The 17,277-nt window shown below is 47.3% G+C and overlaps 1 long non-coding RNA gene across 3 annotated transcripts; it reads right to left on the bottom strand.

The window, feature by feature from the left end:
- Positions 1 to 4,289: 4,289 nt before the first annotated feature.
- On the bottom strand, positions 4,290 to 7,657 carry LOC119108803 (uncharacterized). Of its 3 annotated transcripts, none has more exons than XR_005095355.1 (3): positions 7,613 to 7,657; positions 6,789 to 6,871; positions 4,290 to 4,456 (listed from the first exon to the last, which is right to left on the bottom strand). It is a non-coding gene; the product is annotated as an uncharacterized LOC119108803 (long non-coding RNA). The 3 variants fall into 3 exon arrangements; XR_005095354.1 differs by lacking the exon at positions 4,290 to 4,456 and adding an exon at positions 4,490 to 4,816; XR_005095356.1 differs by lacking the exon at positions 4,290 to 4,456 and having other exon boundaries at positions 6,788 to 6,871.
- Positions 7,658 to 17,277: the final 9,620 nt, after the last annotated feature.

Raw genomic sequence — 17,277 nt, 5'->3', positions numbered from 1 at the left:
GTTCAAAATAGATTTGGTTTCGTAATCTGTTCAATGCATTGCGAGGAGCATTATTGGCAAAGATAAGACATTAGTGATAGCCTTATTCCTCGGAGGAAACCAGGAGAATGGATATAATTCCGGTTCATATTTCCGGCAACGCGCCACCATGGAAACAATAGCAGAGGTGAAGTCAGAACAGAAGTGAATTGAAGGGTGAATAGAATTCATTTCTGCTATTGATTCGATAAAGGCGTGTTGCCGAAATATCAACGCATCTATATCCCCATTCTCCTGGTTTCTCTCCGATGTAAAAGGCTATTACTACTGTCTTATCTAGATTTGCTTTCAAAGCAACCTTCGTCAAACCACGGGTAACAGCGTATTGAGCAGAAACAGCATTATATGTGTATGTGAACGACGGCATCGGCTGGGGTCACGGAGCAAGGGCTATCGACTCTGTCAATAGCATACATTATGACCGAATGATAAGTACAGCCATTCCATTTTTTTTTTCCGGTTTTTCCTCCAAAATGCAGACACGACGCGACAAAACTGGACGTTAAATACTGTCACGATATTTTCTAATCACTTTCATTCGGTGGCGGTCTCTGGACTTCATTTTGCTAGCAATTGCCATTTAAGGATGAGCGTTTGGCCGACATTCGTGAAACGCCTATGTTCAGCATCCGACTGAAAGTATCACCCATATAATGGGTAAAGTGACCTGTTCCTGTCTGGCTCCTAGCATTATGCACGAGCGTAAGCAAAATGTTTATGGACGTTGCAGCAGAATTGCATTCGTCACATGAGTGTTCCATGACTCATGTCATTATTTTGCGAAACTCGTGGCAGTCGCACACGTCATGTGGGGCAGGATTTGTAACTGTCACCTTACTTTGTGCATGAAAACGTGTTCGATGTAGAACTTCCATTTACCATCTCGAGTAAGCGGAGCTGTTACTTTGAGAAGTGTGTGTATTTGGAAAGCAAGAAGTGTGACTGTCTTGCCTGCCTGGGTCATGAGATCAACAGCCTGTCAATTGTGCTACCAGCCCAAAAAAAGCTGATGTGTGCAATATTGGAAGCATATAGCCTAAACATGGGAAGTCCAGTCGCTTCCAATCACACACACACACACACACACACCACAACACACACACACACACACAACACACACGCAACACGCACACGCACACGCACACGCACACGCACACGCACACGCACACGCACACGCACACGCACAACGCACACGCACACGCACACGCACACGCACACGCACACGCACACGCACACGCACACGCACACGCACACGCACACGCACACGCACACGCACACGCACACGCACACGCACACGCACACGCACACGCACACGCACACGCACACGCACACGCACACGCACACGCACACGCACACGCACACGCACACACACACACACACACACACACACACACACACACACACACACACACACATACTTGTGTGCCGTGCTTTACGGGACACCTGACTCAGCCGTCACTACCGAGAACCACCCGAACGAATGGCGGCATCGCAGTCAAATTGGAAGGCCATGCAGCCATTTGGCCGTTTAAGAACAGGATGGGTCGTTCGAGGGGTAAAGCTGCCATCTTTAGCTTACACTGGCAATTGAAAATACCGAGGACATAGTGACAACAGAGGACCGTGTGTGACTTTTCTGTCATATTCAGCTGTGTATTGAGGACCAGGAGTTGCACCTGGAAATTAAGGACAAAGGGACAAAGGCTCTCAGGTCGGGGGCCTCGAACATCATTCAGAAGGACTCCTTGGGGATTGCTGGGAAACTGAGGGCCCCTTTACCGGTGAGAGACGATGTCGAACAGTCTGTTTTGGATATTTGTCGACAAATTTATCGCTTGAAACCAGCATGTTAATTAATCAGCGAGGCAACGACCATCTCATAAACCAGTGTCGCGGCCACCTTTGAAAGATGACGGCGACAAACCAAACACGGCCAGATATCAATATGCTACCTTGTGCACAAGCGCGCAGCCAGAGCCTTGGCAATGGGCCAGGAGCACGCACAAGGTTGATAAAGGGCTCCCCAATAGTGAAAGCCCCCCCCCCCCCAAACAAAAATATCGCTGGCATTGGAGTGCCCCATTGTGCCGGCCGGGGCTCTGAATAGTCTTCCAGCCGACCTTTCTGGCCTTTGGGCCCTCAAATCAGGCCCTTAATCGTAAATCCCGAGGCCCTTCGGGTCCCCTGAAACCTTAGGCAGGGGGAACGTGCCCCCTGTGGCCTTCCCTCCCTGCGCTGCTGCTTGCGCGTCAGGCTGTTGGTTTGCGTTCAGATATAGGCAAATTACGGCGGATCGTAGGCTTTCTGCTGCTTAAATCATTCATCTATAATATAACAATCGTTTTACTCTATTTTATCATGGTGCACTTTCCGGTCGTCCCGTTAAAGTCTAAATCAAGTCGGATAAATAGTAGCACACGCCATGTTAATGCCTGCTGAACACTCTTCATGAAAAAGCCCTCCCCAGGCCGGTTGATATCACCAACGGATTTTGGCTCCATCGACCTCCATACGACATTGGCTCCATGCTGTGGAATCGCCTCGGACCGAATAACAAATGACTGCAGTTCATTAAACTACCCGATGCGTGTTTGCCCCGACGGCTGGACACCCGGGACACTAAATGTTTTCCGTCCCCAACGGCCCGATTAGAGTAGGAGAAAGGGCAACCAACGCCTTTTGGGTTTCCATGACCCTTTAGCACTAATAGTGCTAACAGTGCTAAAGCATCATCAATGACCCGGTCGGCGGCACACTACTCGACGGCGGTTTTCCCGAAGCTTCTGCTTTTGCAACGGTTGCAGCAGAGAGCGGCCGGGGCTGAGGAGCGGGCAACGGAGGCGACGCTCCAGACAGCGGTGGAAAAATTGACTCGAGGTGCTGCTGGAACTGTCTATCTGCTGACCGAGCTACTGCAGTTTCAGGTGCTTCGGTGGGCAGCCGCCGTTCATCTCATTCGCAGGTGACTCCGACAGTCTCTTCTACACTGTCGGCATTCCAGTCAGTATACAAAGCCCATGTTGCTCGACCCTGCTCGCGAACCCCGGTGTCTTAGGGCGACAGTACACAGCCTCTAATGCTGTGGATGTGACTGGCGGCGCGAGTGCGCGGCGGCCTCCATTGGTGGGGTACACAGTTTGTAGCCCGCTCTTGGGATACGGCTTGTGCCGGCGTCAATGCAGCGGTCTACTTAATAATGGCCTCTTATGCGACTGAGTGTGGGTTAATGGTTCGCTGTTGGTGTAACTGTGAGTCACGTGCTCACGCTACCTGTTAAATGTGCCTTTCCCACGGCTTGCGTGTGTTGGGTTTTTATATACGTGTCAATTACGCGTATGCACTTTCTTCATACAAGTGGAATCCATGGTGCGGCGGGATGTAGCAATCAGCTTCTGACCGAGGAAGGAGGACCGTGCAACACTAAAATCAATGAGTCAGTCGTTACAGTCATTGCAGTCAGTCACTGAAGCCAAACGAGCTGCCTCATAAACATGTCGGCTGTTTGGCTGATGCGAGATTTCGTGCTCGACGCCCACGCGCCCATTCCAGTCTTCAAAAACTAGTCAAAGGCCCCTGTGGCCCACCACTTCCCAATGTAACAAGTGTGCTTTGGTTAAGTGTAGTGGTGTCAGATTTGCCAACGGATCTCAAAAATGACGTAGAGAAAGAAGCATTTGCATTGAATCCTGTATTGGAAAGATGCGACAGGAGAATGACACACCTAATTTGCTTCCAAACTGACATTCAGGTATAACGCATTTTTACCAATGGGGTGGGTCTATTTCCGTGCTTAGGTGTCATCTTCCGCCCAGAATTGCAAATCTCGCCACACTGCCCTTGGTGAGCACTGCTTTTTCACCGTTCATCAGCTCCACCTACACAGATTACTACTATAAACGGGAGCAACAACAAGGAGATCGTTTTTGTCGTTGCGAAATTTACTAGCGAGCATCATCCAAACGTGAACGAAGTCGACATCTAATGTGTAAGTCACTGAGACTCATTTCGCCTTACGACGTGCTCTAACAATCACGTTATGGACATGGATTTAACATCTCTCCATGAGCGCTAGGACAGAGCATTTTCTGCTGACAGGGCACGTAAGCATGCAGCTTGGCCAGAAACCTCCATGTGGCTAACAAACATGCCAAGCTGCCTCATCACAGCTGCCTTTTCCGCATTGCACCAGGCAATACGTCTTTTTTGCCAGTGGTGTTTTTTTTCCTGAGCGTCATTGTTAGTGTCTCGATGTGAAGATGTCTCCTCCGGAAACAAGTCTCCCTTCCCCTCTTGGCTTTTTGTCCAGGTAGGACATTTGCGACCTCCACCACACAATCGTCTTCACCCATGTCCTCCGGACCGTCCTCTTCTGCCATTGGTGCGCTGTTGAGGTAGTCGGCTTCGTCCAGATTTTTCCCTTTGCAGACAGAGATGCCATTTTGATTTATTGGTTTTATACAACACGCATCACATCGCAGCCTACTCCTGTACATTTTGCTTCGATCCTGAGCATAAAGCACAGCGACTTTAAAACATGGAAAAAGGAAAACAAAATAACTGACCCAAAACGGAACGCCAACTGTATTCTCGCTCCGTTGTTTCGTAATCTACGAACTACACACTGCACAACTACATCTTTAGAATACCGCTCCGTATTTAAGATCATCTAGAAAATGCATACAGTTTGGCTCCAATGGTAATTTGCAGGCCGTCCAATGCTTGAAAGTGGAACTTCAAATACTCGCATCCTTAACGAGTGTCGCTCTGGGGGAGTGATCTGGAAAGCCGAAAACGGGTGAGATATGAGAAATTTCAGTTCAGAACAGGATTGTGACCCCCACGTGAAAGAAAGAAAGTTCTAAGTTCAAAAACTATGGCGTGCCTGTCTTCATTCCTGTAGCCACGCACGCACAGCTGCGATGGGAATCGATTTAGAGAAGAGCAACTCCCGTCCGCGTACATATTACCCATCTTGTTAGAGCACATGCACTGCCGTCAAGAAGAAGGAAGTGATGGGGCGGCGATGGGGGCGGAGAGAGGGGGGACAACAATAAATCGTACTAAGCTCTAGCCACGCAGCCGAACTTAACCTGAAATTAGGCCAACAACAGCAGAGTCGCCAACATTCATCGTCAACGCGATCAGCAGCTACCGTGATTCGGACGGCCCTCATGCATGGTACGCGCGCCCGTTGGCAAACTATGGCGTGCCTGTCTTCATTCCTGTAGCCACGCACGCACAGCTGCGATGGGAATCGATTTAGAGAAGAGCAACAGTTCCAGTATCATCGCTGACCGCATGCGGCAATTGCGAGTCCATGCCCTGATGTCCTAGGCTTACTACGCCCTGTCAATGCCATGCTGTTCATGCACGCCATACGGTTAACAGTCGTAAGACAGCGAGGCATAACCGAAACGAGTTGTGGTAAAAAGCTTATTGCCTCTAAGTTCAAACAATGCATCAATAAGAAATGACGAAACTACGACAGACAGGCGGCGGTGGCCCACAGATCGTCATCCCAGCCCCCGGGCGAGTACGCCCCCCTAGCCCAAGTGTATGTCTACTGGCTGGTTGGTAAGAGTGGACAGTTTTCTGATCACTGCCATATCGCGGGTAGTGCAGGATGAAGGTAGTGTGCGCCATGATGCAAACATTATGATATATTTGATTTATGATTTTGGATCGAGTGCGTATTGTGAGTGTGATTGCACGCTATATGTGAATGCATCAACAAAAATTACAAAAAGACCAGACAACCAAACCGCTGGCCTGACCATCGCATTTGAAACTATCCGACGTCACACCGTGATGCTGGCCGCAAAACAGACGGGAGGCAGCCCCAATGCACACCAACGCCGTAACTGTTTTTGACAACGTGACACGCTGGAAGACCGACACCCCTCCTTGCTGCGGATGGGCTTCTCCACGCCATTGCGAGACACTCGTCTGTCTAGCCCCCGCAGACGAGGTCTCTTCGCAGGCATTTTGGTCTGCCCGGAGTGCGCAGACCAGAACCATGCTTAGTGTCCCCTCGATGGATTTTTGGCAACACCGTTATGGCCCGGAGCCGGATGTGGCAGCCAAACCCGCTACCACAAGCTATGTTCAGTGAGCGGCCGGACCCCACGCTCATGAAAGCGTCGGTGATACCCGCGCAAACAAACCGGCGTTGGTGATGTATATTATATATATATATATATATATATATATATATATATATATATATATATATATATATATATGTGTATATATCTATATATGTGTATATATAGATATAGATATAGATATAGATATAGATATAGATATATAATCATTGATCCCGTCGTAAAATGCGTAAAACAACATATAGTAAGGATCCAAGGCTTGGTTCAATCGTCCCATTCATGGGAAATAATTAAAGAAACTATGTTGCAGCAAACATCCTAAGCCATACACATTTCACATACAATGAAAAGACCGAGACTGCCAGTGACTACAAACTTTTTAAAGCAACTTCTGCACCCCACCTGTTCGAATTTGGCAGGGAAACTGCTTGCGAGGCCTATTTCCACCATCGCCAATACTTCTCATTTTTCTTCGGGTAGCCGTGCCCGCGGTAAATATTCTCGAGGACCCATGAGCTCGAACTCTTGACCCGAACGCCCCAAAATCTGTCCTTCCCGAAGAATATCATGCTCCATATTGCAAATAGCATATGAAAATGCTGTTGCGCGTAAGTCCTTAAGCATCCCAAATATAGCCTGAGTTACCTTTGTTGCAGTAAACTTTCCGGAGGACTTCTTTTAGAGGACTAAACTTCTTTAACTCTCCCAATGGTATACATATAGGCCACCTGAGAACAAAAATGTTTTTGCATGTTTCATTAAAGAATGACGCCATGCACCGGTGGTGCCACAGAGGAGCACTAAATGTTGACAAGACCATTCAATAACGCGGATGCGGGTGTACCTACATAATTGCAGGCCGCGATATGTTAGTGGTGTTGGTGCAGGTGGTGGTGGCGTTGGTTGCAGAATAAAGTGGGGCTGGTACAGTCGACACGTGCTTGCGTAGACCAGCGATGAGGATGGTGGAATGAGATACCAAAATGGCGTTATACTGAGGTCACGCACCATGCAGGAGCTGTTATGGTCGCACAGTGGTAGGGGGGGGGGGAGGCAGACATTGGTGCTGTTGGCAGGATCAGACACTGGTGAAACTGGCAGGGCAATGGGGTCAGCTGCATGGAGCTGACACTCGCATGGAGCTGGAGGGGTCAGACACCATGGTGGGATGGGTAGACCCAGGCATTGTGGTGGGGTGCATGGTGTCATGCACTGTAATGACATTCTACTGGTTAAGGCACTGATAGGGATGGTGGAGCCACGCAGTGTAGTGGCATATTTGTGGGGGTCGGACGATGCAGTGGTGTTGGCAGTGTTGGACAATGTGATGGGGTAGATAGAGAAAGAAAAGCATGCATGAAATGCTAGATTAGAGCTGATGACAACAAATTCTACATGTCACAAATGATTCACACCCTCTTCAGAGTAGTCATTTCCTAAATAATTTGACTTTCCTGACATCAACTGACCTGAATCAAGCCGGTCGCACTAAGGCTTTCTGGTCTTCAATAGCTTCAATGTTCCAGTGGCTATAACATCACCTGAAACAGCAACAATGCTAAAAATTATTCAGTGGGTGGAGATTAACTAAGGACTAGGTAAGTATTTTTTTTTGTTTTTAGCGCCCCGGAGGGTGTTCATTGTATCTTAAACGTGAGGGACGTATGGACTTCCCGACATAGACTCAAACAAAACAGGGAATACCCTTTCGGTGACCATTTTTTGGCAAAACATGCTCAGGCTGAAATCGAGGGAGGTATGGACCCTATGCCCCTTTAGAGCCCAAAGTCGTCTACAGAGCAGAGGGCCACCCAGGTAGGGAAAAATTTAATCTATTCTTGCAAAAAAATCAGCGACCAAATTTTAACATACAAAGCCCATCCTGGCCAATTTTGCGAACATATGTGCCTTTATATGCGATGTGTGCTAGCTTAAAATAGTTAACATGTGAAGTGACGCCTGACGCGTGATGTGCGATGTCTGTTCAGTTGAAATCGCTTGCATGTATAATTGATGCGCGACTGTGATACCTGTTAACCTCAACTCGTTTGTATGTTTGAATGAAGCGTAATGCATGACGCCTACTTGCTTGCATTAGTTTGCATGTACACGTATTGTCGCCTATTCTAATTATTAGATAAGCACCGTATCGTGGTAACGGCTAGCAATAACTTTTTGTTTAATCCTCTAAGAGTTGGTGTCCTGTAAAAACTGGCTTTCTATTTCCAAAAAAGCTGAAAAATCGGGTAGGGCCACCAGTAGGCAATTTTGAATTTATTTCTGCTACTTTTTCGATATAGGCATGTTGCCGAAATATCAATTCAACTATATCTTTATTCTCCCGGTTTTTCTTCGACGAATAAGGCTATTAATATTGTCTTAGCTATGTGAAAAATGCTCCTCTGCTAATGCTAATGCACTGAACAACTTACGTGATCTTGCACAACATTGATTTGAGCCAACCGGCCGTTACGTCTGAAAATGCATTCACAAAGCCGGATATGAACGACGCAACGGTCATATGATGGCTTGCCTTAATCGCCCCATGGCCAACGAAATGGCAGCATTTGAAGACATTACGCGTTGTGGGTGCCTGGGTGACCTTGAAATAGTCACCACGAAATAATATTCGCACCTTTGCAGGTGTGTAGATCAGAAACTAGAAAGGTTTACAAAATTAGAAGGGTGCTTAAGAATGGCAGGACTGTGTAACATACTGAATGATCTTCAAGATGGCTAATTTCAATTGAAACCCATACAAATGTGGTACACACCCTTTTATGCTCTGGTATCTACCACACACTAAGGTTCCGATGTAGGGAAAACCTTATGTTTGTAATGATTTCCCCTTCAAGGCTAAATTGGTGCCCAAAGCCTCTAAAAACGTGTTGTTCTAGGGGGTTGGGGAACATGTCTGTAAGTACCTAACGGCAACATTTTTTAAATGTAATACAACACCCACTGCAAATGCATGAGAAAAACTGCAAGCATCCCCCTTACAAACGTCTGGTCTAGCGTGATAAACCTACCCAGACAATTGCATAATATTGCTGAAGTCAATCTCTTCAGCCACCTTCAAAAGCTAACACAACGTTTGCCACTTCAGCAACTATCCTTATCAGCACACCATTCTCTAATCAATCAAGGCAGATCAGTCCTCCATTAGCTACAGTTGTCGGTAAACAGGGTTCACCAATCCCTTTCGAATATTTACTACTCACTTTTTAAAACCTTGCCGGACGACAATAACTTGCATCCAACGTAAGCCCAGTCTTCTCGTCCGAGATGCCGCACACCGCAATGTCACCGTCGCGCTCGTTCCAAGAACGCGCAATGGCGGCGATAGAGCTACGTATCCCATGTGACTTAACACAATTTACATTAATATCTTTCATCACCAGTTTCAACGTGATTCAATGTGATTTAAATGCTTATACCAAACGCAAACAACTTACAAGTGATGAGACCATATCATGGAGCAGCGTGATTTCGTATTTCCTTATTCATCTCTATTCTCTTCCACGTGACCTTGCCACCTGAAAAACTTACACACGCGCGCAGTTCGTCCAAGATAACACACTTTACACAACCGGAAGTAAAAATGCGTATAATTGCGTTTTTCGAGGACCAGCTGAAAATCGAATAAACATGTTCAAACAAGACTAAATATCTCATTTAAGGCCTCTGAAAACCGAGGTCCGGCATTTGGACCTCGGTAGTGAATACCGGACCTCGGCAGTGACGGGTTGTTGGGTGTGTAACCGGATTTGGTCCTCTGTTTTCACGGCACACAAGAGCACACACACACACACACACACACACACACACACACACACACACACACACACACACATACGCGCACACACACACACACACACACACACACGCACACACACACACACACACACACACTTTTTCACTTGATATGAAATGCCTGCATACCCCAAAGAAAATACGTTGAATGATTTAAAGTGCTGCCCACTCATTTTAAACACAGGTACACGTTTAATGTGCATCAGTTTATTGGGAATGTGCTCCAAAGGGCGCATAGCGGCCACTTCCGTGGTCACGCACGTGACACTCGGTCCGCCTGGTTAGGAACGGTCACTTCTGTTGCCACGCACATGACACTCCGTTCACCCAGTTAGTGTCGGTCACTTCTTTAATCGCGCACGCAACTCTCAGGTTACCCAGTTAGTAACTATCACTTTTGTAGTCACGCACGGGGCACTTCGTCCACCCAGTTAATAATGGTCATTTCTGTAGTCACCCACGTAGTCTACGTGTGCTGTGTTGCAATGCCTTCTCGTGCAATCATTGTATGGCTTGCTTTTAGGGGCCGATTCATCAATTGTAACAAGAAAGACGCTACATTTTTTGGTAAGCTTCTTTACTGTGCAAAATAAATGGATGTGTTCTTAATTACGCGCCAAACGGGATGTTACCATATGCGTTTCTGCGGTGAAACAGTCAATATATTAATGACTTCAGGATGGCTGGATCTGCACAAATCATCGAAGAAAATTAAGTGCGAAGTTTCAAGAGCCTAGAAGTGGCGGTGAGGGCATTCTTGCAAAAACAGCCAGGCGAGCACAACTAGACCACTTCACCCTATCTTGCAAAACGTGAATAACTGTTAACATTTTCGACACATTGGTAAAACCTTTGCCAACTTGGTACGAGACATCAGACTATTTCGAACATGTAGCGTCATTGATGATCGGCCGAACGAAACATGTAGCGTCACTGACGATCGGCCGAACGAAACATGCGGGGTCATTGATGATCGGCCACACGAAACATGTTGCGTCATTGATGATCGGCCGAACGAAACAGGTAACGTCATTGATTATCGGCCGAACGAAACATGTAACGTCGTTGACGATCGTCGGAACGAAGCATATAGCGTCATTGATGATCGGCGGAACGCCATCGGGAAAAATGACGATGTTTCCATATGTTCACGTACGGACGCGTCTACCTGAGAGTTGATAGCGACCCCGACTGACACCGTTACCGGGGGTCGGCCCAGTTGGCGGCCGCCTACTCGGCACTCCGGTGGGTGACAGATCTGGCTGGATTTCCCCAGCGCATCCGCAATGACTTGGCCAGATTGGCTCTTGGCCAGAGCTGCTGGCCAACAATATCTGGTTTACTGCGCTCCACCTGGCTCTACCGACCGACTCGGCATGATGCAAAATGTTGAATGGATTGGGATTTCCTAAGAATCGTTTTTTCAGCGAAATTTCGAGACCTGCCCTAGAAATCGGTGATCTGCACTAGCAATCTGTCATCTGGGAGTGTCCATTTGCCACGAGATTTGTCGCTTTGCAATAGGTCTCCGAATCTTTTGCCTTAGTATGATCTCAATGAGAGGTAATGCACAATATCGATATTTGCATTCCACAATGTTTTATTTCATAGCGTTACGACCGTGCACTAAGTTCAAAAGCGGCCATATTTCAGCGGTTTGCAATTTGTTGGGAGTGAAAATCTGACTGATTGGCAACATATTTCTTGTTTGTTCTAAGAAACGTGGAATCACCCAAACGGTATTGTCAGCCGATCACCCGGCCATCGATTTCTCAGTTCTGAGCTCCCGGACTGCCGGCGTTAAGCACCATCATCCATCCAGCTACAGCTGCGGCCTGAATTGCCAGCCTGGTTCATGACTTCCCAAGCGCCGACACGACAGAAGCCGGCGGCGTCCGGCGCCGGACAACACGGCCGCGCACTCCCAACGGCCCCGGCAGACAGTCCGGACAACACGGCCGCGCACTCCCACCGGCCCCGGCAGACAGTCCGGACAACACGGCCGCGTACTCCCACCGGCCCCGGCAGACAGTCGCCGCCGTTCTCGGCCCGACGGCCGGGGCCGGCGGTCCGTGACCGCAGCGGTCGGCTCCGGCCGCAGGAGGTGCGGCACGGTTCGGCGCCGGCGTCCGGACCGCAGAGCGATCGCCGGCCGGGTCACGGGAGAGGTCAGCATGCGACAGCTGGGCCCGACATGGCCCGACATATGGCGCGCAGCCCCGAACAGAAGGCGACAGACGGGCCATGGGCCGGGGTCGTCTTCCGACCGCGCCCCGCACGGCATGTGCGGTTTTGTTCGACATGAGCCACGTATGGTTAGCAGATTTGGTATGAGATGGTGATGGCCAAAAAGTGTAAATATAAGGCTGTGTCGGAGCTGCGTGACGTTGTCATCATTTGACATCATTGTTTAGGGACAGCAGTACCTCTGTGTGTGTGTGTGTGTGTGTGCGTGCGTGCGTGCGTGCGTGCGTGCGTGCGTGCGTGCGTGCGCGCGCGCTTGCATGCTTGCGTGCGTGCGTGCGTGCGTGCGTGTGTGTGTGTGTGTGTGTGTGTGTGTGTGTGTGTGTGTGTGTGTGTGTTGTGTGTGTGTGTGTGTGTGTGTGTGTGTGTGTGTGTGTGCGTGTGTGTGTGTGTGTGTGCAGCGACTGATCACCGTCGTTTGAAAACTTCTCGAGCTTTGGCAAACAATGGTGCTTGCGCTGCGATGGCTGCCCTGCGATGTTTCTATCACGCTTCTAACCAGTGTTTTAAAATATAATTTTAGTCGGAAAAAACGCAAAATGTTTAAATAAAATGCAACTGTCACTCACATGTTCACCTTCTTAGTTAACAACTGAATGGAGTATTTCGGAAACAAAGGTAACATATATTGCTTGCTTTTTGTTATTATACTGCGCAGACAACACAAGCAATTCATCAATCCTGCGTTATGTAAGTTGGTGTGGTTGGGCGATGGTTCTCCGAATATCAAGGACTTCTGCGATGTTTCTCCGAACGTCCAAGACTGCTGCGCCCATCTGCTTATTAGCTTGCCCTGCAAAGTTAAGGCTCTAGCCAATGAAGCCTTGGACCATTGCTCCAGGTACTTGATGAAGGAGTCCCTTTCCATGACTCATAACACGCTGAGTCTCCATATGGTGCATTTATTTTGAGAGCTCTTCAAGCACGGTTCAGAGTTTTCAACGAAGAATGAAAACTAGGCAGACAGGCCAACAGGGACAATGGAAGCGAAGCATGTGGAAATATCTATGACATGCCAAAAGCGCGACAATATTTTGCAAGCTTAAAGCTGCCATTATTTGGATCCCGTAACACTTGCTTCCACTAAATGCACATAACCAAACATTCACTGATTCCTGCCGACCGTCACTCTTCAAAACAGAAGCATGGCGTATCGTTCGGCATCGTTTGTGGAGCGCAGGCAAGCGGTTTTTTTATTAAATAAAGTTTGACGCTTCTCTTTTCTGTCGTATCTTGTTTCTGCAATGAAAGTCCAGTTGGCCGGGGACTGAAGGATTTTCCATCTCGTTTGAAGTATTGCATAGCCTGTGGTGATTTCTCCCCTCCACCTACGCACCCCAGTTAACATGCTATACTAGTCCTTGCTTTCTACCCGCATTTCCATTATACCGTGGAACATTTGCTACATTTCATTTGTGGGTTGGTCACGACATGCGGCACAGGTGTCCTTGTCACAACATGCGGTACTGGTGTCCTGGTCATGACACGAGGCACTGGTGTCCTGGCCCCGACACGTGATGCTGGAGTCTTGGTCACGACTCGTGGCACTGGGGTCCTGGTCACGACATATAGCACTGGTGTCTTGGTCACGACACGTGGCACTGGTGTCCTGGTCACGATACATGGCGCTGGTGTCCTGGTCATGACACGTGACACCGGACAGCGCATCCTTCGAGATCATCCTTCCCTGACCACGGACGACGGACCCCTATCAAAACTCGGGATGTACTCTAAGTGGGCTCACTTCTGTTTTGTATATATATATATATATATATATATATATATATATATATATATATATATATATATATGTATATATATATATATATATATATATATATACTGATATATATATATATATATATATATATATATATATATGTATATACTGATGCATATTTGACCATCAAATCGTCTGCCATGCAGGTGTTGTTTAAGATCTTGGAGAAGTTGCATCTAATGGGTATATCTACGCTTGCAGGGATTCCTTGTTATTGTTTTCTGTACATTCACTGAGTCCAGAAGTAACTCGCGTTGACTTGCATCTTTCAAGTGGCATCATTATTCTTATCATGACACATTTCATTTTGATACAAACTCGCAACATACAAACGACAAGGGACGGTTACATGGAAATACTTAGCGATAATTAAGTAAGCCAATGTCGTGAAATTGTACAAAACCTAAATAAGGTAGTATAACTTTTCGGATGCGTGAGACTCAACGATACAACACTTACTGAAAACAGGATAAATTAGATAGATCATTTTTCCCAGTGGTAACGATCTTCTCTAAATGAGATGAAGGGCGGCTGAGGGGTAGGGGTTGTCGCGTTGTGAAGACTATGCTTTGATCGTGAGGGCCCCCAGAACATAAGACTTTCCCCTGCTTGATGATAATGATGTCTCTTGTGAGGTCACTTCAAGTTAGCAGCCACTTCACACGTGTTCTCTTATGTGATATTTTGTGGTACCGTCAGTCAAGGGCACGGTCCACTGTCGTGAGAATGTGGTGGTAGTGACAACAGCGTGGTTTGAAAACTTCAGCAGTTACAATCTCCTATGTTACAACACAATTTGCAAGGCTCATGAGTGCGTTTCAAGGTGTCAGATTTGGTTGTGACGATATTTTCATGGTGTTCTCAACTACATCTCCGGTTTTGCAATACATGAGCGTTGCTTCGCTTTCCTGGCTACTGGTTCGACATCACCAGACCTTGTTTTCTTCAAGACACGCCCGTCTGTCTTGCAGCTGACATTTGATTCTGAGTCTTACGCTGATTCTAACTCTGATTCTCAGAGAACTTCTGGATTCTCTTTGGTTGATATTAGACGCCGCAGTTTTCGTCTGATACTGTGACGTAAACCTGCTGGTCTCATGGGCGAAGACTTTATTGGAGTAACGACTATTTGCAAGGTTTCGTTTGAAGCACAGTAGTTTATTGTGCAATGGCGTCCAATTCAAAGCAAAGTCTGAAGGTTTTTCGGAGGTATGAGTCACGACATTGAGCATGTACTGTCCTGCGCACTCGTGCCACTGAGGTACCGCCCAGCATCTCCTGGCTTTCGGTGTACTGTTGTAAATCGCTGTTGCTCAGTAACGATCTCTTTGTCTAAAAATGGGATGCAGCTGGTTGGCTTATTCATGTTGTCAGAATTGGAGGACGCATCTAATACCTTTGAACATGGATCCGGTGGATTTCGACATAAATTGTTGCGGCTGTTGCGTTATAGATCCGTGCTAGTGGTGATTAACCTTTGCACGAGCCTCTCAAGGGGCTCGGCCCTCTTGAGGCTTCCAGCAGAGGTGCCCAGCATGGACATCGTTGTTTGCGCTGGTGGTGAAAGTTTTGGCCATAAAACTGCAGGGAGCAAAACGCATTGTAATATGAAATGGCGCTCAGTATATCCTTTAAGTTTTCACGGTATTTCGATGACACGCCCCTGTTCGTCAGGGATAGTGCCTCAGAAAAAAGGTCATCATAGTTGTGAAATATTTTTGATCATTTTCCGCTTGAAGCTTGATATGGATAAATATGGCTCCATGCCGTTCGGGAAAAAGTGTTTTGTAAGGACACCATGCGTGTTTTCTTTTCTGTTCAGAAGACAAGATTCATGGTGTCTGGCTTTACGCAACAAAGGATTGCAGCTCAATGAACTTGGAGGCCAGCGAAGCAAAGATTAAACGCACATTGGATCAATGGTCGCAGCGGATCTTGACGTCAACAGGAAGATAACCATGGCTTAATATTTGAATGTGTCACTCGGTATGCTTATGTCAACATTTACGATGTACAGGAAATAATTCACTGGGTTTTATGATTGGGCTATGAAAATGATGTGAAGAAGTCATTCTGCTAAGCCACCTAAGGTAACTCTTAGAATGGGTGCTGAAAAAGGAGGCATTGAAGGCCTCTAACCTACCGCCAATGAATCGATCAAGTAGAATCGCGTGGATACGGCGGATGGCTTGACTTCATGGTGCCACGTTTGTTACGGCTTTAAAGGATGATCTACGGATGCAAATGGGTGATGTTGTTAGGATAAACTATGATGATAAATGCATTAACGACGCGCAGATTGCAGACTTCTTCAGAGACATGTTCGGATGGGTTAAAGATTTTGGCATGATCAAAGAGCCACCAAGTGTAAAAGAAATTCGGCAGCAGTGTTTCTGCTGCAGTGAATTTAATGTGGTGTTCAATTTGTGGGCAATGAAAGACAATACAGGAGAGCATTGAAGGACAGGGGCGGGATGTCAGTTGATGATCTCATGCTACATGATTAAGCGTTCTTGCGTCTCCATCTTTTGGTGTACATACACTTGTTGGTGTGCACTGGTTAGTACCGGATTCTTCCAATACAGTGGAGCAGGATGCTCAGACATCGTTCGTCCCTTTCAGCATGAGAGGATGCTCAGACATCGTTCGTCCCTTTCAGCAGGAGAGGATGCTCAGACATCGTTCGTCACTTTCAGCAGGAGAGCGCGCCCAGGCGCATGTGATTGGTTAGCAGAATAAAAAAGGAGCAAGAAGCTCCACTCGGTCTCGTAAAATGTAGCTATTTTTGTTCTACACAGATTTCCAATGAGATGCCAACGGCAACGGGAGGTCTGAAGCGATGGGAGGCCTGACGTCTCAATTTCGGTGACAAGTGCCGCAACATAGTCTTAGTGCCGTTTGAAATCACTGTATCAGCTGCACTCTAAAGCTTGCAGTGCATTGTCATACACACGCGCATTCCAACCAGCAGATTTGGTTGCATTCGAAACGTGGTCCAGAACCTATGTCGCGATAGCTGCGGCGAAGTGGAGACGTTGAAGTAATGCTTGTTTCCTTGTCTGCGAGCTCAGCTTTCTGGAATAAGCTCTCTGATGAAATGAATTCCAAACTAGAAGAAGGGACAGTCACACAATTCACATTTTTCACATTTGATTCACATGCTGTGAAGTCGTTTTTGGTTGCTTGTGTGTGTGTGTGCGTGTGTGTGCGTGTATGTGCGTATGTGTGTGCGTGTCTGTGGGTGGGTGTACTGTGTATGTGTGCGTGTGTGTGTGTGTGTGTGTGTGTGTGTGTGTG

Source organism: Pollicipes pollicipes, unplaced genomic scaffold (assembly GCF_011947565.3).
Source record: "Pollicipes pollicipes isolate AB1234 unplaced genomic scaffold, Ppol_2.1 Scaffold_2555;HRSCAF=2994_pilon_pilon_pilon, whole genome shotgun sequence".
In the NCBI taxonomy this organism is placed as follows: Eukaryota; Metazoa; Arthropoda; class Thecostraca; order Pollicipedomorpha; family Pollicipedidae; genus Pollicipes; species Pollicipes pollicipes.
The sequence above is the reverse complement of the archived record's forward strand: the minus strand, read 5'-3'. Positions and strand labels throughout refer to the sequence as shown.